General features: G+C 39.5%; 2 long non-coding RNA genes across 2 annotated transcripts in view; one reads left to right on the top strand and one right to left on the bottom strand.

Moving 5' to 3' along the window:
• Nucleotides 1-2717, bottom strand: part of LOC127461559 (uncharacterized) — a 28335-nt gene extending 25618 nt beyond the window's left edge. The window contains exon 1 of the long non-coding RNA XR_007900139.1: nt 2582-2717. This is a non-coding gene — a long non-coding RNA (uncharacterized LOC127461559). The remainder of the gene's footprint in view (nt 1-2581) is intronic.
• Nucleotides 2718-2827: 110 nt separating this feature from the next.
• Nucleotides 2828-5268, top strand: LOC127461557 (uncharacterized). Its single transcript, XR_007900137.1, has 4 exons — nt 2828-2894; nt 3528-3636; nt 4915-4980; nt 5163-5268. It is a non-coding gene; the product is annotated as an uncharacterized LOC127461557 (long non-coding RNA).
• The last annotated feature ends 14850 nt before the right edge of the window (nt 5269-20118 follow it).

The following is a 20118-nucleotide window of genomic DNA, read 5'->3' on the forward strand; positions in this document are numbered from 1 at the left end:
AAGAATCATTTCAACATGCCCTAGAGTCTTCTTTTATATGAAAACCTGTATCATTATCATCAAGTTCAGGCTCCTTTTGCTGAGATCATATCCGTTACCTAAGTACAGGCAGGGAGTGCCAGCTACTTCATGTATTAGTAGCAATCTAAGAAGTAATGTTCTTGTCAGTAGGTACAGCAGCTCAATTCATCTTACTATGCCCAATCACAACCTTGTATAATAATGTTGTGCTCCCCCAGAGAGGAACAGAATGTTTCCTTTTGTCTTCATTTAGTGTTTGCCATTTCCCCTTTATAAATAATATGCTGCAGTTAGGAATCCTCATGCTGCTAAAATTAAAACATTGTTTTCCTTTTGGCATCCAGGGATCTGCAAGACAACATGAAGAACTGGTGCATGTGACCCTTTTCGACAAGAAAAAGTTGAAAGGCTCCTAATTTGCCTTTTAACGAATGACACATTTGTCTTTTACCACACACGCACAATTCCTTGCTCCGGTGATGTCCCTGCAATACCTGTGGGGAACCTACAGCCAGAGAAGAGGGAACTTCACCATAATATATCTTACTCTGAGTATACAAAGCTGCAAAAAGGGCTGCTGCAACCCTGGCAGCCTCCAAGGAAATATTATTCATTATGTATTTACAGTTATTGGATTAAAACTTTGTAATGTGCTCTGTTCAATTAATAATAATACAGAGTAGAATGAGCTATGAAATGCATTGGGCCTTTTAAAAGATCTAATATAAGAAAAGACAAGCAGTTTGTCCTAATGAATGCATCTAATTGGTGCACTTTATTATAAAACACTGGAACAGCATTTTTCACAAGGCAGTTCTATTTGTAACAGGTTGTCTCCAGCACGTCAGGGTGTAATAAATGTGCTGCAGACTAGAACTGCTGATTAGTATTTCTGGAAGCCTGGGAAGTTAGTAGAACTTATTTGCCATTGCAGAAAGACCTTCCAAATCCTTACCGAGGGACCAGCAGCACTGCGATCTGTTAGGGATACACTTATGTGATCAACCTTCTGGACATCTCTGCCATTAGCCCACGGGATGTGTGTGCAGCTGTGGCACCTGAACATCCCAAACAACTAAGAATTGCTGGCACTTTGTTGTACCCCTGGTGACTTCCACAGTAGGCTTTCAATAAACAGTGTCTTCAACACAGCTTTCACAGTAATAGCTTGAGACAGACGTATGGTTTATGTATGACTGTAACTCACTGTCCACATCACCCTTTGTTCATTTTTGATGAATGTAAAGAGGAAGAAAGAAAGGCTGCACATGCAAGATTTCTTTTGAGGTGTAAGAAGAAACAAAAAGCCCTAGAGGCACTTCTAAAAACACACCTTAAAGCCTTAGAGGAAAACAGTCAACAGTCAATATTCCTTTGGCAGGACTCGTATAGAGAATGACATGACAGCATTCAAGCAAAATAGTTTAGATAATATCAAGTTTATGCAGAAATCAAATCTATGCTGAAGAAATAAAAGACTATGAAAGGAGTGAGCTTTGACCCAGAATTCTTTTGTTTTCACTCTCAATAACTAAAAAGAAGATTTTCAGGCCTGTATTTCCCAGAAAGTACCAGTAAATTCAGTCAATTTTATTTTCATGCTTTTGAAATAAAGGATACCCAAGAAAGTGCCCTCAGAAAAATAAAGATCCTTTCAGGTGCAGGAGACACTTCAGTCCTTGTATTAGGATGCCTTTCAGTCTCAGCAGTACCTTCATTTCCCTTGTTATTCACTGAAGAAAGATACACCCTGTAGTCCTCTCTGGGACTGGCATTCATTAGCCTGAACCTGGCAACATCTCCCAACTTTATGGTGTTATTCAGCCTAACAGCATTAATCTGCCTTAATACATTTTCCAGTAATAAGATGGATCCACCCCATTACTTTTACTAATTTATCTGAAAGAACAGAGCCTTCCACATTGGTTGCTTGGGCACTGCCCTGGTATCTATAGTGTTGGAAAACCTGCTGATTCTCTGTAATACAAAAGAATAAATTATACAGCCATACAGGGAGAATATGACAGCATATTTACCTTCATTAATACTCCTGTCCCTGAGAAAGGCAACTTTATGATGAGGGACTAGTACAAACGAGGTCATGGGTTACAAGTAAACAAACTTTGTATATGCATTTCTGTTAGAAGTCAAAGACAGAATCACAGAATATGCTCAGTTGGAAGGGACCCGCAAGGATCATCAAGTCCAGCTCCTGGCCCTGCACAGGATCATCCCGAAGAGTCATATCGTGTGCCTGACACAGAAATGTTCAAATAAGACAGAAGAAAATAGGCCTCAAGCAAATATAACCAGGCTACTACATCCCTTCTTCTGTCACACAATATACAAACTGATCGGCCTCAATTATATCATATTATGTTTTCACACCAACCAAAGCTGAGACCAAACCACGGGGAATTAGAGAGGCAGTTCTGGGCGGCATACACACCCCAGGCCTGGGCTGTGCTGCCCACTGACAGTGGTGCTCAAAGTGAGAGTACCAGGCAGGCAGGACAGGTGGTCAGAAAGAGCTGAAGGGCCATCATTCAGCCACAATCACCTGCAAATTGCTGTCTCCAGCAGCCACTATGTTTTGTCTGACAGTTTCCTCAGAATCCACTAACTTTCAAAAATGGTATAGACTAAGCCTCCAAGCTGGAGAGTATAAAACATATACCTGAAGATGCCCCTGCTCATTGTAGAGGGTTGGATTAGATGACCTGTAAAGGTCCCTTTCAACCCACACCATTCTATGATTCTATGATCTCACCCAAGAAGCTTTTGAAGCGGAAGCTTTCCTGCTTCCCGGTGTGATACAGGGGATCCTGCACCATGATGGAAGAGGAAGGATTAGCACTTTCACTGTTGGCTAGGTAACCAATTCTTCTCTTTGCTCATAGCTGTATGATATCAAGAGTCATGTGTTATAAGTTATGAAATCTCATGAAATCTTATTCACTTGAATGGTGAATAAGTTGATTCACATGACAGATTAGTCTGGGTAAAAGATGATGGAGCCTCTGTTTGTCATGTTTATTATATTTCTTAATAAGCTCAGGAAATACAGTTGAAAACACAGAGTAAGTTACCTTGTAAATTTGAAAATCTGAAAGGACCTTGACACAGGGAAAGCTGCATGCAAATCCTGCCTTGGTATCACTCGGTCCTGGCTGCCCATTCTGGTCTCAGGATAAACCAAGGTGTAATCATTGATATTACTAGAAAAACAGCAAAGGCTTTTATATTTCACAGCATACTGTACTCCTGCTACCCCTTTCTGCCCAAGGGTATGTGAGATCCCTTGTGGGGACACAGGGGTATTGTGGAAATACTTATGTTGATTAAACATGTCCAAGTAACCCTGCAGCAGTGAGCTGCTGGCTTTGGGCCACTCTGTACAGTATATGGACCACTGTCTTCATTCTATTAACATAATTTTATCTGCTGGTGCTTCTGAATATTATCTTCCCTGTCTTTTACCTAATTGCCTATTACCTGTTTTTCAGTGGTATCTACTAACACTTATCCTGATCTAGATATCACTGTGTCCCCAGGAGTCTGTTGCCTTCTATTCTTCCACCTTGAGCCCCGATTAGGGGCAGCAGCCAGGACATGGTATGCCAAAAGGGTGAATGGGAATGAGTTTGGAAGGCTTGCTCTTCATGTCACCTGTCTCTTCATGAGGCCTGTGGCATATGTTAAACTCCCAAACATTATGTAATGCTGTTTGCCCTATGCTTAGACTAAGACAACAGCCCTTTCAGATGGTTTGGCACCACAAGCCCCTCAGGAATCACGATTTCATGAGGGGAATAAGTATTTCAAGAAATAAACTCTTCAGAAGAATTCTGAAATTCTTTGGTGACTTCAAAGACATGACTGTACAATAAAATGTGTATGGCCTCTTGACATTCAATAGACAGCAAGGAGAAAAGCAAACCAAACCCCACAAAAACAAGAACAGAAGTTTTCTCCTTAGTGCCTTTGATGACAGGATATAAAAGAAATTGTGAGTTTCCTTTTTAAAAACAGTGGTCCTAATTAAGATTTCTTACACACTGGAAACAATCTCCTTAATAGGTCATAAATAAATTATAGATATTCTACATATACAGTCAAAATACAAACCTGAATTAGCTCAGCTTGATGGAAAATATTTGTGTATCTTGTAAATCAAACTCTGTCATCTAAAGGCATATTTTGCCCTGCATTTTCAATTGATTGAGCCTGAACTGAAATGTTCCCTTTTGGGTCAGAGGCTGGGATTGGCCTTTTAACTTGCTTTGCAAAAGCTTCCAGGCCTGAACTTTCTCAAGCATAAATGTCAATACAGTAGTCAAAGTGTTTGGCTTATTCCAGTTAAGACTTTTTTTTTTTTTGTATTTCCATATATAGTATAACATTAATATTAAAAAAATAATCCCCAAGTTCTATCTATTATTAGAATATATGCCAACATACAAAATAAATAAAACATACTGGGGAGATTCCTCTACATGTTATCTCCAAAATACACACAGTACTGTAATTTCTTGGAACAAGTACATAATGCATAAATATTTCTGACAGTAGCTTATAAAAAGGACATGTACGGTGTATGATTATTGCAAACTATTTTTTCTGTCTCTGAAAGATTCATGATAATTTTGTTTTACTCAGTGTTCCTGAAGTAGACACAGTCTGGTTGCCAAAGGAGATGGTATGGGATGCCACATAGTATGGGATGCCAAAGGATATCTGAAATACTTACAGATAGGTCAAAGATAAAATGGGAAAATATATACTGAAAATATATGAGATTGTTTCAGTAAATTATTATTAATTAACATTATTTACCTTTCAAATCGTTTATTATCCTTTTGGTTTGAGCTAAATTTTGCATTGCTTTTGCAGCAGAAGGGCTTTCAGAGCCTGCACAAATCTTCTCTAGCTGAACAGAGGAAGAAATGAGGAACAGAGGTGAGTGTGCGCTCAAATTTCCAAGTCTCTTGCAGTCATCATTTTACCCCAAAACAACTTAGTGAACTAACTATAGTCTTAAATTACTCCTCATTAAGCAAGCTCCATGGGTTTCTAATGCACCAGCTACTGCACATCAAACTGCTAAAATAACCACTTTGACTGATTTCCCTTTCCCTTAGTAAGAGATACAGGTACCCTGCTGTTTTGGGAAGTGACTTCTCCACATCCCAGTCTCTTGTTTACTGAAACTGAGTAAATACATCATAAAAGAAGTGAAAGGTCTATTTGCTGGTAGGTTACAGGCCTTGATTATTTGTAGCTTTATGGGTCCTGGTGTTCATTTTTTTATAATATCTAATTAGGATTTTTTCCCATGATCCAAACTTGGTCGCCTTCTTCTATGTAACTGAATGAAAATGAAGTTTTTAATTAAAGAATTTAAGCATTTAAAGACAAGAGTACAAATATGGTGTCCTCACATATTTCACTACTAGCAGGAGTAGTGAAAATACAAAATATTAAATATATTTCACAGCTAATGTATTTAGCTTTTAAAAAAGTGAAAGCTGCATGACTATATTATCATACTATATGATTATATGTTTTTAATATGATTTTAAAATTTTGGGCTGGCTGGAGTCCAGGGCTAAGAGAGTTCCCCTCTGTTCAGAATACTGTATATAGTTAAGTCCTGTCTGATAGACAGCACACTTTTGACACAATTAACTTCCTTATAAATTATCATGCAAAAGAAAAAACAAATTCTAAATTTCCCTTTTAATTTTGGCACAATTTAGAGAAACAGAAAACATTCACTCAGAACTGTATAAGTGTACATATAGGGAGATAGTTTGATGTCTTTGAATATGTGAAAAAAATACTGATTTCTGAGAACTAAGGGTGGTTAATAAATACATATCTAACACTTTCACAGAAATAGCCAAGCTTCTCACTACTAACTTGATTAGGCATGCTAAGGTTTGGTCACATTACAGCATTTCCTCTTTCTGATTCTGTAACTCTTTCTGTTAAAACCCAAGTCCAAATGCCAAATGTTCAGATGGGGAATAACAGGCTTTTTTCGTCACATGTAATTTTGTTTGAAAAATAAAGGGATTCCTCAGAAGAATATCAATGTCCAAACAGTCAAGTAGTGGGGATGTGAGTGAGTAAAGGGAGAAAACAGCCAATATTGGCTCACGCTGCCAGCTGTTAACACAGACTAATGGAACCCAAGGTACAGACACACCCCTAAATGATGGCTTGCCACTATTTGATCAGTCACACTGGAGGAACATTTGCCCACAGAGAAGCCTAGGCTTGTATTACTGAGCAGATGAATATCATCACAGGAGAGTCAGCCTTTGTGCTAGGCTTCCAAGTACACCTAGTGTACCTGTCTGAGGCATGAGGCAAGCATTAAGTATCAACTTTCCCAGAGCTTAGTGGCAAAACTCCACATAGACAGAACGTGAAAATATAGAAGGCTATAAACAGATATAGAAATAGATCCCTGCCTTTCCTATATATTTATACATGCTGTAGGCATGCACACTTCTGAATACACAGGTACCCTCTCACACCAGTCAAGCCACATGAATGGCCATATGGATACCAGAGCCAAAAAGCAGATGCCTGAGCCTGCTTTGCCATCCATGGCCCTTTAAGAATTTCAAAAAAAAATCTCTCCAATACCACACCTACATCCATATTATTACATGTGTACATAGGAAGACTGTGTGTGGCAGCCAGGCTCTTCCCAGAGGTGCCAAGCAATAGGAAAAGAGGTAAAGTGGAGAAACTGAGGTACAGAACGTTCCACCTGAATATGAGGAAGAACTTTACTGTGTGGGTGACCAAGCACTGGAACAGAATGCCTGGAGAAGGTGTGGAGTCTCCCTCTCTGGAGATACTCAAGAACCATCTGGATGCACTCTTGTGCCATGTGCTCTGGGATGACCCTGCTTGAGCAGGGATGTGGGACCAGGTGACTCACTGTGGCCCCTTCCAATCTGACCCATTCTGTGATCAGACCATAAAGATCTCAAGCGTAGAACCCTATAGTGTCTAACACACTGTGGGTATCCCCTTGCTTAAGCCAAAACCCCCAGTGGGGTTGTGATGGCTACATCCAGCTTACTCTGGACTTTGTGGGTCAGATGGTAACAGGACCTGTCTGGAATGGTGACCAAGACATCTTGCTGTTATGCAAATATGACTGTAAGTCAGTCGTTACTCCATAAATAGTGGTCAGTCCAGGGCCCACTGAGCTCTCTTACACAGCAGCAGGCTGCATGCCAGGATTCCCCCTTGAGCAGGGACATCTCCCAAGATTAGTCTTTGAAGCTGAGAGATTCTTTGCCACTATAGATTCTCTGTAAGCGATTAACAGCATGTTAAGCTTTGAAAGCTAAGTGATACAAAGGATTGATGGTGCATACATAATCCTTTAGACATAAACCACTGACCGTCTGGGATCCAGCTGCACCCAGACTCCTCTCTGAGAAGGACTTTAGAAAGCAAAGAGATCCTTTCTGAGCTTCATGACTCAATAGGAAGGTCTCCTGGACAGTTTTGTTTGACCCTCTCCTCCATGCAGCAAGTAACCAGGAGTACCTCGCTGTGGAATCTTGTCAAACAACTGTCACATTTACCACTGAACTTTGTTAACTCCTTCTTTTCTATCAATAGTGCATTGTGGCCTCTCTGTTATGAGTAAAGTGCATGATCCATCTGTGACACAGTCCCACATTGTTTCCTAGGAGTTCAGAAACTGAAATAACCAGACTGTGTCTTCTTCAATTATTTATTTCTCATCTACAATCGCTTCATCTCTGAGGATATGCATGTGATATTACTCAGCTGTTTATTCCTCATAAACCATTTTACTACACTTAGGTATGTCAAATCAACATAGAAATCTGTAATAGACTTATTAAAACTGGTCATTACAGTCGTCTTATTGCTCAAGATTGATAACAGGACTGAAGGATAATAAAACATGATGTTTCAAAAGTGAGCAATAAAAAAAAGTCACAAAAGAACAGAATAAAATTTTTATTATGCAGTGTCAGGAATGTAAATAGTTTCAAAAGTGATACTGTCAAGCATTTTGGGATCCATCTCATGGTGCAGTCGCTTCTCAAAAAAGTGAAAATGGAAATAACTTCACAGTGCAGACTGATAGCTTGTAAAATAAGTGTAGACAATACTCTACTCAATAATATATATTGAATTACATCAGCTAAAGTTTTGGACAGCAATTCTAAAAACATACAATAGAACCAATTCCTACCACAGGAATATATAAAATTTGTTACTTTGGGAAGCCACATCCTGCCACAGTTAAAATTATTAGTACATCCATCTATACTCTGAAAATCCTTTTTTTTGTTTGTTTTGTTTGGTATTCTGATCACTGGAAACACTCCTTATCTATAAAAGTAACATACCTATTTTTTATTGCCTGATTATGTTCCAAGCTTTATTTACGGAAAAGTCTTCCCAGCACAAATATTTATGCACGAGATGATGACATTCTGTTTCAAGAATATCTTCACAAGGGGGTAGGAAATACACTTCTTGGGAATATTTTGGAGATCCAAATGCAGTTACTTAAGTGCTCCATGTCTGTGACCTCTCTAGTACCTGCATATGTGTTCCAGCAAAAGTGAATCGGGAATGGAATGACAATTCCAGTGGAAAGGAGTGTCTAAATTCCACTTGCTTTGTATTTTAGTCATATAATGTAGAAGTCTTTTTACAAAACGTGGTCCTTATGTAACATCAAGGCTGCCACTGTATTTCTAATATTTTCCTTTTTTTTCCACATTCAGTTGTACGCAACAAATAAGTAAATGAATTAGGTTTGGGGTTTAACAAATATCTCCTACATCATCAGTAACAACAGAGCAATTGAACTACTGTCAGTTTTTTGGTTGCTGAGCTGAATAACTCAGTTTTCAAAATTTCTGTGTTAAAATTTTTATGGAAAAGGTGCCTTAATTTAGTCAACACATAATTTCTTGTAGCAAATAAAAGCAAATTTGACATTTCAAAACTGTGCCAAGATTTCTGAAGAAAAATTGGAATTCTTTTGTAAAAGAATATTATTGCAATGAGTGCTTTTGTTTCTGTTTATCCTGCCATCTTACTTTCCTGACCATACCCATAAGAATTACTACAGCCAAAATGGTTGCTCACCTTTTTTGTTATAACAATTCCTAGAAATGCAAAGCAATTTGAAAGCTGCCATTTCATAACATCTGCATGTAAGACACTATATGCTGCTTTGTCTCCAAAGATTAAACTCCATCATTTGAAACAGGGAGAAAAATCATTCAACTTCTCAGAACCAGCTATGACAGAGTACTAAATACATCCTAAAAAGTGAGGAATGCTCCAGTCTGATGCTGAGTGACTTGCTTTAAGACAAGTTTTGTTTCACTGATCTTTGGTTTATGATATCTGGTTGAAAGATGACATATTGTTGGAAGTAGTGATGCGTAAGTCCCACATATGTATCAGGATGTAATAATGATTGTGGAAAGAGTGGGGGTTTTGGCTCAAAACAGTAAGTTTTCTGATTAATTAAAAAGGGCAAAAATATATTCTCTGACAAGTTAGGAATATAGGGTGCATTTTATCACTCAGAGGAGCCAACACTTTGCAGGATTAGGCAAATACCAATTCTGCAGCTGTTATTCATCAATTTTTGCAGAAACTAGATAAAGCTAAAGCAGTCTCACCATCTTAATTTTTTCCTAACTCCTAGGCCTTCAATTTTTCATCTTGACAATGTTTCTTTAGAGAAATGATACAGTATAAACACACCATCTGAAGGAATTAAGAGAGACAAATACTGAGAAGTACCACAGAATTCCTACATTCTTGCATGGACAGAGCACATCCTGCAAATAGAAGGGGAGGACAGTTTCCTACCCTTGGATTTTCCAAGTATCCCTGCTCTGAGAAGCAAAGGAGCCAACGGCAGGAGCATTGGAGGTGAGCAAGTCACTGTCAATTAAAATAAAAGGGAGCTGGACCTATATAAAAAGGTTTTGAACAGATATTAGAACCATTTTCTTGTGTAGTCTGACTATAATTCAGGCATGCTTGATGTTTTACCAGAACATAGCACCCTTTATCTGCTAATTTTAGTGTTCTTTACACATTAAAAGTGCAATTAATAGAATATGTACCAAGCAATTAGATGACTTGTTGTGACCTTTCAATTTACACTGCGACAAAGACGCGCACTTGGAATTCACTAGTAGACCATTTTCTGGCATTCACACAGCCAGTTTAATGGAGCTTGGCAATATTTAAATCAAAAGGGGAAAGATGAAAGCTAATTAAGGCCAATATACTAATGCTCAAATAATTTGTATTAATAGAAATTAAAAAGAAAGGGGCAAAAAGAATCTGGTATTACTGGGAGTGAACACATTTTTCTCTACTAATTTAAACACCACTATGGGATAATTTCAGTGTTGGCTTGTGCTCATATTGTATGACTTTTATTAACATGAATAAGACCACTGAATTTATCTAGAGTAGACCGGAAAAAATGTACCACATTATTTTTGAACACAAATGAAAACAACTCAGGTTCTCACTGCATATTTAAGTAGCTGAAACACACAGCTAAAACCCTCCCACATCTTTTCATGACTCCCGGATATGCCAAATATTGTATTCAAGGTTAAAAATGTGCTCAACTAAGGAGTGAATTGTCATTTCCAGAAGAAGGTGCTCTTTCACACAAAAGTGAGTTTAGTTCTCTTTCATAAACTCCATCAGCACTGCACTCCCACAGGCACAGTGAGTGCAGGACTGATGTGCCAGGGATGTATGTAGTCTCAGCCACTTCTGCAGGGTCCCTGGGTGCTCTGGGGCTGCCAACTGGCCGAGCATCAATCCTACACCAGGAGCACTTTGGTCCTCTGCCCATCACCAGACAGGGAAGGGACCTCCAACTGTGCTTCTCCTCTTCACTCCCACCAAAACAAGGGACAATTTCAAGAGGGTCAGTTTGCCTCCATGGCTTATCTTACCAGGAAATTATAAGAAATGAGCATTTTGGTTTGTTACAGAATTCAAGAGTTTTTCAAAATTCTTATACCTGCTTAATAGTTGGTTTAATCAAAATATTTCATTATGAAGTTTACAAATAAATACTGAGGTATCTTGAAAACGTCTGTGTCATATCCCAGGCTCTGATGAAGATATAAAGAAATGCTTCTAATTTTGCTAATTTTGTTTTTAGTCAGATGCTCTTAACTGATTTGAGAAATGAATTACTACAATGATAGTAGTAGAATGAAGTAATGTGCCAATTATCACAGCTTTCTCCAGATAAGCTTTCATTTTGCCAAATACAGTTGAAAATCATGGGTAACTGAGATAAGTTTCCATAATAATTTACATTGAGAATTCACCATCTAATTTTCAGTTTCATAAATTCAATGACATTTACTTTTCTTCTTACAGTCTCTACACAAATCAGTTTACCTTTAAGGACATGTGCTTTGCTAAAAAGACATTTTTTCCTTCCCACAAGTACTTGTTTCCAATTAATATAGTTCATTATTAGTAAGGAAAATTTTGGTGAAAAAAATCACTGTGTTATTCCACAGGCCAAGATTTTAATAATAAACTTCTTTAGCCAAAGCTGTGTCTTGAAAACAGATTTATTACCAATTTATTAAGGACAGGAGAGTCTTACTTCAAAAACCAGCACTGAACCATGTAGTGAAATGAAGAAGTGTTTCCCTTTTTATCCGTTCTGTCTCTCTTGAGTTCACTTAGGGCTCGATTATGCAAGTCAGTGACAAAGCTGCCCCTTGACTCCTGTGTTACAAAATCCAGCCTTATTGAATTTCCTGTTTATATTTCTAACCTAGTTGGTATGCCTGTCATGTGCCTGCGGACGCTTCCAGGACTGCCTGCATGCTTTCAAGAAGAAGGTCGTTGTTCTTTTAGGATCATCAAACAATCATGAGTGAATCATGAATCAAGATGGAAAACATGAGGGGAATGTTCTCCTGAAAGATAAGAAAACACATAACTTCTGCAGTGCAAGTCAAATGACTCATCCCGAGAAGGAGCATCATTTTTCTAATGCTGGAATGGCAGCCTGCAGATTTCCATGTGGCAGTCCTGGTTCTCACTGAACGTTGATTAACTCAGGACAGCATGAAATGCTTTTGTTTTATGGCTAAGATCAGGCCAAATATTTCTTGTCATCTGCTTAAATAAAAAGATCTCTTTTCAGACAGATCATCTATCTTTCAAAAGCACATTGCAAAAGCCAATCCACTGTGAATTTCACTGATTGTACTATGACATTTATCTGAATCTGTGTGTTTTGGAAAGTAAAGCTCACATGCTGAAAAGTTAGAATAATGGTAAGATAGGGAGAAGTCAAGGAACTAGTAATTACTATTTTCTTCTAAGATTGGTATTTGCCATCTCAGTCTTGAGGAGTTTCATACAAGGTTATCTAATTGTACTGTTTGAAATACAGTTTGTTCTTTATTAATCTTGCTTTTTTCCCTATGAAATATTTAAACTGAAGTTATTCAAATAATTAATCTGGTAGTAAGGTGCCAAAAATTTTTAAAGATTGTACATTCTGTTGCCCTACACTATTACTAACCCACTCCTGGGGTTAGTAAAAAAAAATTGTCCGATCTTGATCAAATATGTTATTTTGATTACACATTAACCCTTTAAATGCTTTTATGTTTTTCTTTTCAATTATCAAAGCAAAATCTAAAATCAGATTAAGAATACTAGTGTTGTTAATTTCAAAAGTAAAAAAAATGATTTGACATTCTTATCTTCCTTTTGGATAATATAGAATGGACTCTTAAAAGAATCCAGAACCAAACAAAAAATTATTGAAACTGAAAAACCATAAGAAAGAGCAACAGCAAAAAGAATTCTATTTGCTTGGTCTACATCATAGCAGTCTGCAGCTATTTACAGAAGGTTTCAGGGATGATGGTAATATATTGTGCTTATCTATAATGCAGAAGAGAATCTGCTGCCTGAAAGCAACAAATACAATGAGTTTTAATTGCAAAAATAGCTGAGCTAGACATTACAGAAACATCTCCCTGATAAGATGTAGTAAGATGCTAGACTAGATTCCAGAGGACTTATTCTTGGGACATTTTGGAACATCTGATATTGAAGATTTATAAAAGTAAGTTAGGTAAACATCTTCCAGTAGCCTGTCTCTTTAGGTAATTACAGAATCACAGAATGGCCTGGGTTGCGAAGGACCTTAAAGATCTAGTTCCAACCACCCTGCCACAGGCAGGGACACTTTCCTCTAGATCAAGTTGCTCAGAACCCCATCCAGCCTGGCCTTGAACAATTCCAGGGATGAGGCATCCACAGCTTCTCTGGGCAACCTGTTCCTGTACCTCAACTGCCTCACAGTAAAGAATTTCTTCCTAATATCTAATCTAAACCTACTCTCAATTTGAAGCCATTCCTACTTGTGCTGTCACTACATGTTCTTGTAAATAGTCCCTCCCCATCTTTCTAGTAAGCCCCATTCAGGTACTGGAAGGCTGTAATTAGGTCATCTTAAAACCTTCTCTTTTCCAGGCTGAATAAGGTCCATTCTCTTAGCCTTTCCTCATAGGGGAGGAGCTCCATGCCCCTGGATTAGCTGATCCCATGTCAGCCCCCGCAGCTCTATCTTGCACTAAGATTTGTATGAAGCAGAAAGACTTGTCACTAGCTGTTTTGGGGTTATTATCTAAAAGTTTTCAAATAATTAGAAATGTTTTAAATGTTCTTTTCAGAGCACCTAGAAAGGTTTCAAGGTTTTTAGAAATACAGCTCTATTTCAGGGTTATTCTTCTCATTTTAATAATTTTAATAAGCTTTTGAAGGTAAGTGGGAAGCAGATCAATAGTTCCTCTGGATGCCTTTTTCATCTAGTGCTCCTCTGCTATTTCAGGTTTTGTGTCCTCTTTGTATTTTGTTGTTAAGTATCCTTTTTTTAATCCTCTGCTCTGCAGTTAATTGTATTTCCAGAACTTGAAATCCTGTCAGACATTTGAATGAACTTTTAAAATTCATATTTAAAAAAAAAAAACAATGCCAAAACCAATAACCAAAATCTTTCACTTATTAGGCACACTCATGTTTTTGCTTGTTTAACATAGAGTTAAAGACTTCTTTTTGCCTCTTCTTAAACTGTGCCATTGGTGCTTTAAATATTCTCAGCGCAAGTCTCCAGCCTGGCTCCTAAAACAATATTTTGTTTTTAAAAAATACAATGTAACATACATTCCCACTCTTTGATGGGAAACATTTTTTATGACATTTAAAACAGACTCACGATGTGTAATACAAATTATCAAGCATTTTTTGTGGTTCTGTAAATTCCTAATATTTTTTTTTTTTGACTGCTAATTGTTTTGGCAAGGTAACGAAGCGGCTGAAGCGAGCACAGAGCCCTTCCCATGGGTACTGGCATAGACCACTCCGGTGGTGGCTCACGCTCCGAGGCGCTGTGACACGAAGAAGACGACACAGACAGGCAGAACAAGGTACACAACCTGCAAGCAACTCCCTGCCGGTTCGCATCCAAAACACCCTCCGGGAGGAGAATCGGCAGGAGCGGTGTGTGGCGTTCTCTCATCTCCGCGGTGAGCCGCGTCTCGCCCGCAGAGAGCGAGTTACCCACTTCACCTCTCCCGCTTCCCGCCGGCCCCCTCCCGCCTGCCAGGCGTTTGAGGAGCATCCTCAGGAGGATTTCAGGATCCCCAGGCATTTGAGGAGCATCCCCAGCGCACGGCGCAGCCGGCTGACAGACTGCTCTGTGCTAAAACACTGCACCACCCACGTTCCTCTCCACAGCCCCTGCGCAGCCTGGCCATGTCTGACTGATCCCCCCTGGTGCCGCTGCACCATCAGTGGGTGCAATCAGGGAGCAAGGAGTTCGTGGGGTGCAGTGATGCCCCACAGAGGCCAGGCAGAAGCACAGGGATGAGCCACAGCCCTCGAAAATCTCGGGCAGAGAGCGTCAGCACACGTGCAAGTCATCACAGAAAGGAGTAAGGATCAATTTTGACTTTGCTGCCTTTTTTTTTTTTTTAACTAGCCAGGTGTCAACCTTATTGTTCTGCCAATTTACAAAGCTGGATTGAGGAACCAGCTGAGATCTGTCAGCCAGAAAGCCACATTGGCAGTTTTTGGCACCTACTCCTGGCCAACCACTGGCACAGGGAGCACTCTTGAACTTAGGAGAGGAGGGCCTGATTAGAGCAAGCAGCTCTGAGACAGCTCTACATTGCATCAGGAGGTGTCTGGTCCTAGAAACCTTCAAGGTCAGCTGAGGGGAAAAGATAACTGTCTTTTTTCCTGCAGGTTTAAATGTCCATTTTATTCTTTTTCTCCAGAAAAAAAAAAAAAAAAACACCAGTTGTTAAATTATTAATATTTACTTATTATGATTTCTACTGTTCTTCATTTCTGAATGCACACATGTATGGCTGTGTACCAGCAGTTCCAAGTTTGACTTCAATCTGGCTGCTGCCATGTGAATGTTGTTATCAATGGCATCCCGTGGAAGTCACTGTTTCTACTGTCACCTTTCTAAAGGACTGATCATGATGGTAGCATTTAACAAGAGGAAAAGAAGCAACACTGCGAGATAAATCATAGAATCAGCTGGGTTGGAAGGGACCTTTGAGATCATCAAGTCCAACTCTTGATCCAACATCGCCATGGTTACTAGACCATGGCAGTAAGTGCCACCTCCAGTCTCATCTTAGAAAACCTCCAGAGATGGAGGATCCACCACTTCCCTGGGCAGCCCATTCCAATGCCTCATTACTCTCTCTGTAAAGAATTTCTTCCTAATATCTAACGTAAACCTCCCCTGGCACAGCTGAAGACCATGCCCTCTTGTCTTACTGAGAGCTGCCTGAGAGGAGAGACCAACCCCCACCTGGCTACAGCCTCCTGTCAGGGAGTTGTAGAGAGTGATGAGGTCTCCCTTGAGCCTCCTCTTCTCCAGGCTGAACAGCCCCAGCTACCTCAGCCTCTCCTCATAGGACTTGTGCTCCAGTCTCTTCACCAGCCTCGTTGCTCTTCTCTGGACCTGCTCCAGCACCTCAATATCCTTCCTAAAATGAAGGGCCCAGAACTGGACACAGCACTCGAGGTGTGGATTTTCTAGTTTTATATCTGGACAAAAATAAAATTAATATTTAATGCTAATTATCATGTATTTCCATCTCCTGTCAGAGAAAGATCCTGCTGTTTTATCCTTTGCGATTCTATCCCCTCTCCTACTGATGCTATGCACAAAGCATTTTACCATTAATCCCATTTCTCTCTCAATTCCTAAATACAACTAACTTTAAGTTTTGCATTATTTGATTTTCTCAGTTCAGTAGTTTAATGCAGTTATCCTATTCAGATCAGTAGTACTAATATTGTTGGGTTGAAAGCTGTCAATGGCATGTTTGTTTGATGTATAAGCTTTCCAAGCCTCCTCAAGGAAACTGCGCAGACTTATATGTTCTTTTAGTTCTGAAAATTAAAGCCCTAAGGGCCATTTGCATGACAAATTTGATGTACCAGTGGAAGGCATCATCCAAGGTAGGACTTAGATTTAGATTTAGATCTAGATCTATACTGATTAAAGTTTTGATATTCATACCAGTCTTTATAACTCTGTCTTCAAATGATATATACATGAGGTGCACAGAATGATCTGCTTTGTTTTGCACACATTCAGAAGGCTGTACACAACTATGCATTTCTATTTAGATGAAAAGTTAACACTACCTTATGAAAGAACTGATCTCTTCTCCTTTTTCACAAAGTCTTTGACCTATAAAGACTCATATTCTTATTTTGACTCCTTACAAACTTTTTTGGTTTAGGGTCCACAAAATTTGTGTTTGTTTTTTTCAGTGGAAGCAAGATCAGGTCTGTTTACTCATCCTCATGGCTTGCACTTTTTACCCATCTGCTGGATGGTTTATAAGTGATCTACACCTATCAAACTGCTTGTGGCAAGCTACATTTTCCTGCTCTACACTTTCTGATTCTGTGGTTTGTTAAAAGCCTTGCACTGCCCAGGGATAGTAACATCAGTGGCTCAGATTAATTCTTTTTGGTCTTTAGCCAAACAACCAGCTAATTTTGTCACTTGGCTAATTTAGTGATGTGCCAGCAAAATTCATAATTACAGCTAAAAGTATTTGTACTTCTATTGCTTGCTAAGCTAAGGTGACTCCATGAATACCATGTACTCCTTCTGCCCTTCAGTCCAGAGGAACACATTTAATAAAAAATGTGGAAGTGGAATCTATCATCTATTCATTTAAAACTTTTATGGCTTTTGTTTCTTCTTAGCAAGACACTAGACCATATCCTACTCTGAGTTTCACAGAAAGATACTTAAGGAAAGGAATTTTTTTTCCATGGTTAGGAAATACAGATTGCAAGCAGACTATTTTAGACAGAATTTGAAATCGATGTAACTGAATATTTGAGTTAAGGCTCTTTTATACGAGGGGAGAACATATGGTGGCCTTACTGAGACACGTGATACTCTGTTCCTCACATAAGAAACAAGGAAAGCAATTCTTTGAGAAAATATGATTTAAGGGGTGTTTTACTAAGCTTCTCCCTATTTTTAAACGAGTAAATATTTCCAATAAAATCTTCCATCAGAACAAAGAAATGTCATCTCCATACAGAACTTTTTTTGGAAGATGGGATTTAAAAGGTCACAGCCCAACTATTAACCTCATGATTGTGCCTGTTTCACATTAGGTTTACCACCCTGCCCGTCCCACTTCCATCACTACCAAACATGGTTGAATCCAGGACAGAGATATTTCCCTAAATATTATTATTGTGGGCTTTCCAAGTGACAATATTTGATACAAACTTAGCAGTCAAACTAAGAGTCTGACTGTCTGCTAAAATACTCCATGAATTTTTTAAGACTTGATAGAACTGCTCATCACTTTGGGTTGGCACCTGTCAACTTCTAGTAATAAAAACCAAGCCTCCAAAAAACATTCAACTGCTTAAAATAGAGAAAACATGCCAATAACTGGTGTGTTTTCTTTTTTCTTTGCAACTCGGTGGATGATAATTCCTCTTTACCCTTCTGAGTAAGTGCAAACCTAAAAGAGAGAGGCAGGCACAAAAAGAATCTAAAAGAGAGAGGCAGGCTCCAAGAGTGTCTGGGGAGGAAGGACTGGCAGGGAAGACCCCGTAGCACAAGCCAGGAAAGCACAGTTCCTCAGGCTGAAGCCAGGAGCAGCAGGTTTGCTACAGAATTAATCCCTGAATACCTTCTGCTGCCACTGGAAGTATTATGAGAGTGCTGAGGGCTGCACATGTTCACAGGCTGCTTCCCCAGCTGCTTTGAGATTAAAACCCAGTTCCAAAGCACATGAGATGCTCAAGCACTAGGTCCACCTCTGCAAAGAGCACTGGGGGCTCACACTGGTCTGCCTCAGGGGGCTGGAAAGCATCACTCTTTAGCCAGCAACTGGGGGAGTGGAGCAAAGAGACCTTGTGACCTGTCAGAGGTCTGGCAGCCTGTCATGGGGAGGGAGAGGAGTGGTGACAAAGGTCTCACAGAAGAGGGAAGAAGAAATAAGGACCATCAGAGGACTACAGAAGAGGGCAGAAAAGCACTTAAGAGTGTGAAAAGGAAGAGTTCCAACTTGTTCGTATTGCTGACTCTGACTTGATTTGGAAGCTTAGCTGTCATTATGAGAATTGGATCAGAAACAATTCTGGAAGATGATGATATTTACTTGCCAAGACAATCCCTATCACTTAGTCTGAGTGCCAGCTCCCTCAGCTCTCAGAAACAGCCTTCTCTAATTTTCTTTAGGCTGGAAGCAAATACCAATTCAATAGAGTTGTGGGTTCTCAGCACTTTTCAGGACTAAGTATTAGATACATGCTGAACTTAAGAACTGACATATAAATCAAGCTGGTTTGTTTCAGTATTCTGCCTTCTCTGGAAAATTGTTGTAATACACAATTGCGCTTCTCACTTTGATGGCTTATTTTATTTACCCATGCTGATGCTCCAGGTAGTTCAAATAGGCAGAATTTGACACAGGTTTTATGGCACATCACTTCTGGTGGAGCTGTGATTGAAGTGACACAGCGGGCTTTCAAAGCACTCACTGAGGTACACAGACTTCACACAGGCTGATTATGAGCACAGGTACAGAGAGATTTTCAGTGACACCAGATGCATTCATTCTCTTTTAGCCAAGTCTTGTGAACTTCCCCTTTCTGATTCTGCCAATTAAAGGTGCTATCTGTGTGCCTTTGTACACTTGTCACTAGAGATTTAGATTTCCATCACAATAATAGTGGTGCAAATGTCAAAAAAGTACAGAGATAAACAAATCCAGCAAAGCCTTTTTGGGTATAGTTTATACTGCAAACAAACCTGCAAACTGAGTGGACATTCTCACTGTTACTCACCAGTTGTTTTCTGTCCCAAAATCTTTATGATATTCATATTATTTGTTCATTATTGCATCACATGATTGTATCTACAGATGACCATAACTCTGTCTGTGATCAGTGGAATTTTTAGGATTTTACAGGTAGAGAATCAGGACAAGATCTTCTGACAGAGTGTTGTCAGATTTACGGTGGCAAAACCCCCATGTATTACAAGTCTCTAAAAGCAGAGCTATATCATCATGGCTAGGCTTCGTGAAGATTTGGGGAGGGCCCCACCCACATTTGTTACAAGTGCGCTGGTGGCTAAAAAGGCCAATACGAGACAGGCATGTCCAGTTGCAAAAGGCACAGTAGAAAGACTCCTTAGGTGGTATATTCTGCAAGGCACGATTCTTTCTGCGTTGTCTTTTCTCCTCAAAGGTGATCCTGCGTGCTTTCTCAAAGGCATCAGCAGCGTTATAGACGGTGTGTCTCCAGACCTCCCGACTGGAGGCCAGAGTAGACCAGTTATGGTGATCAGTATGGCCAAGGCTGAGATGTTGTTTCAGGGAGTCCTTGTATCTTCTCTTTGGGGCTCCTCTCTTGCGGCAGCCAGTGGCAAGTTCACCATAAAGCAAGATCTTAGGGAGGTGGTGATCCTTC

The sequence above is a fragment of the Manacus candei genome, unplaced genomic scaffold (genome assembly GCF_025592945.1).
Source record: "Manacus candei isolate 608988 ecotype Guabito, Panama unplaced genomic scaffold, ASM2559294v1 h1tg000108l, whole genome shotgun sequence".
Taxonomy (NCBI): Eukaryota; Metazoa; Chordata; class Aves; order Passeriformes; family Pipridae; genus Manacus; species Manacus candei.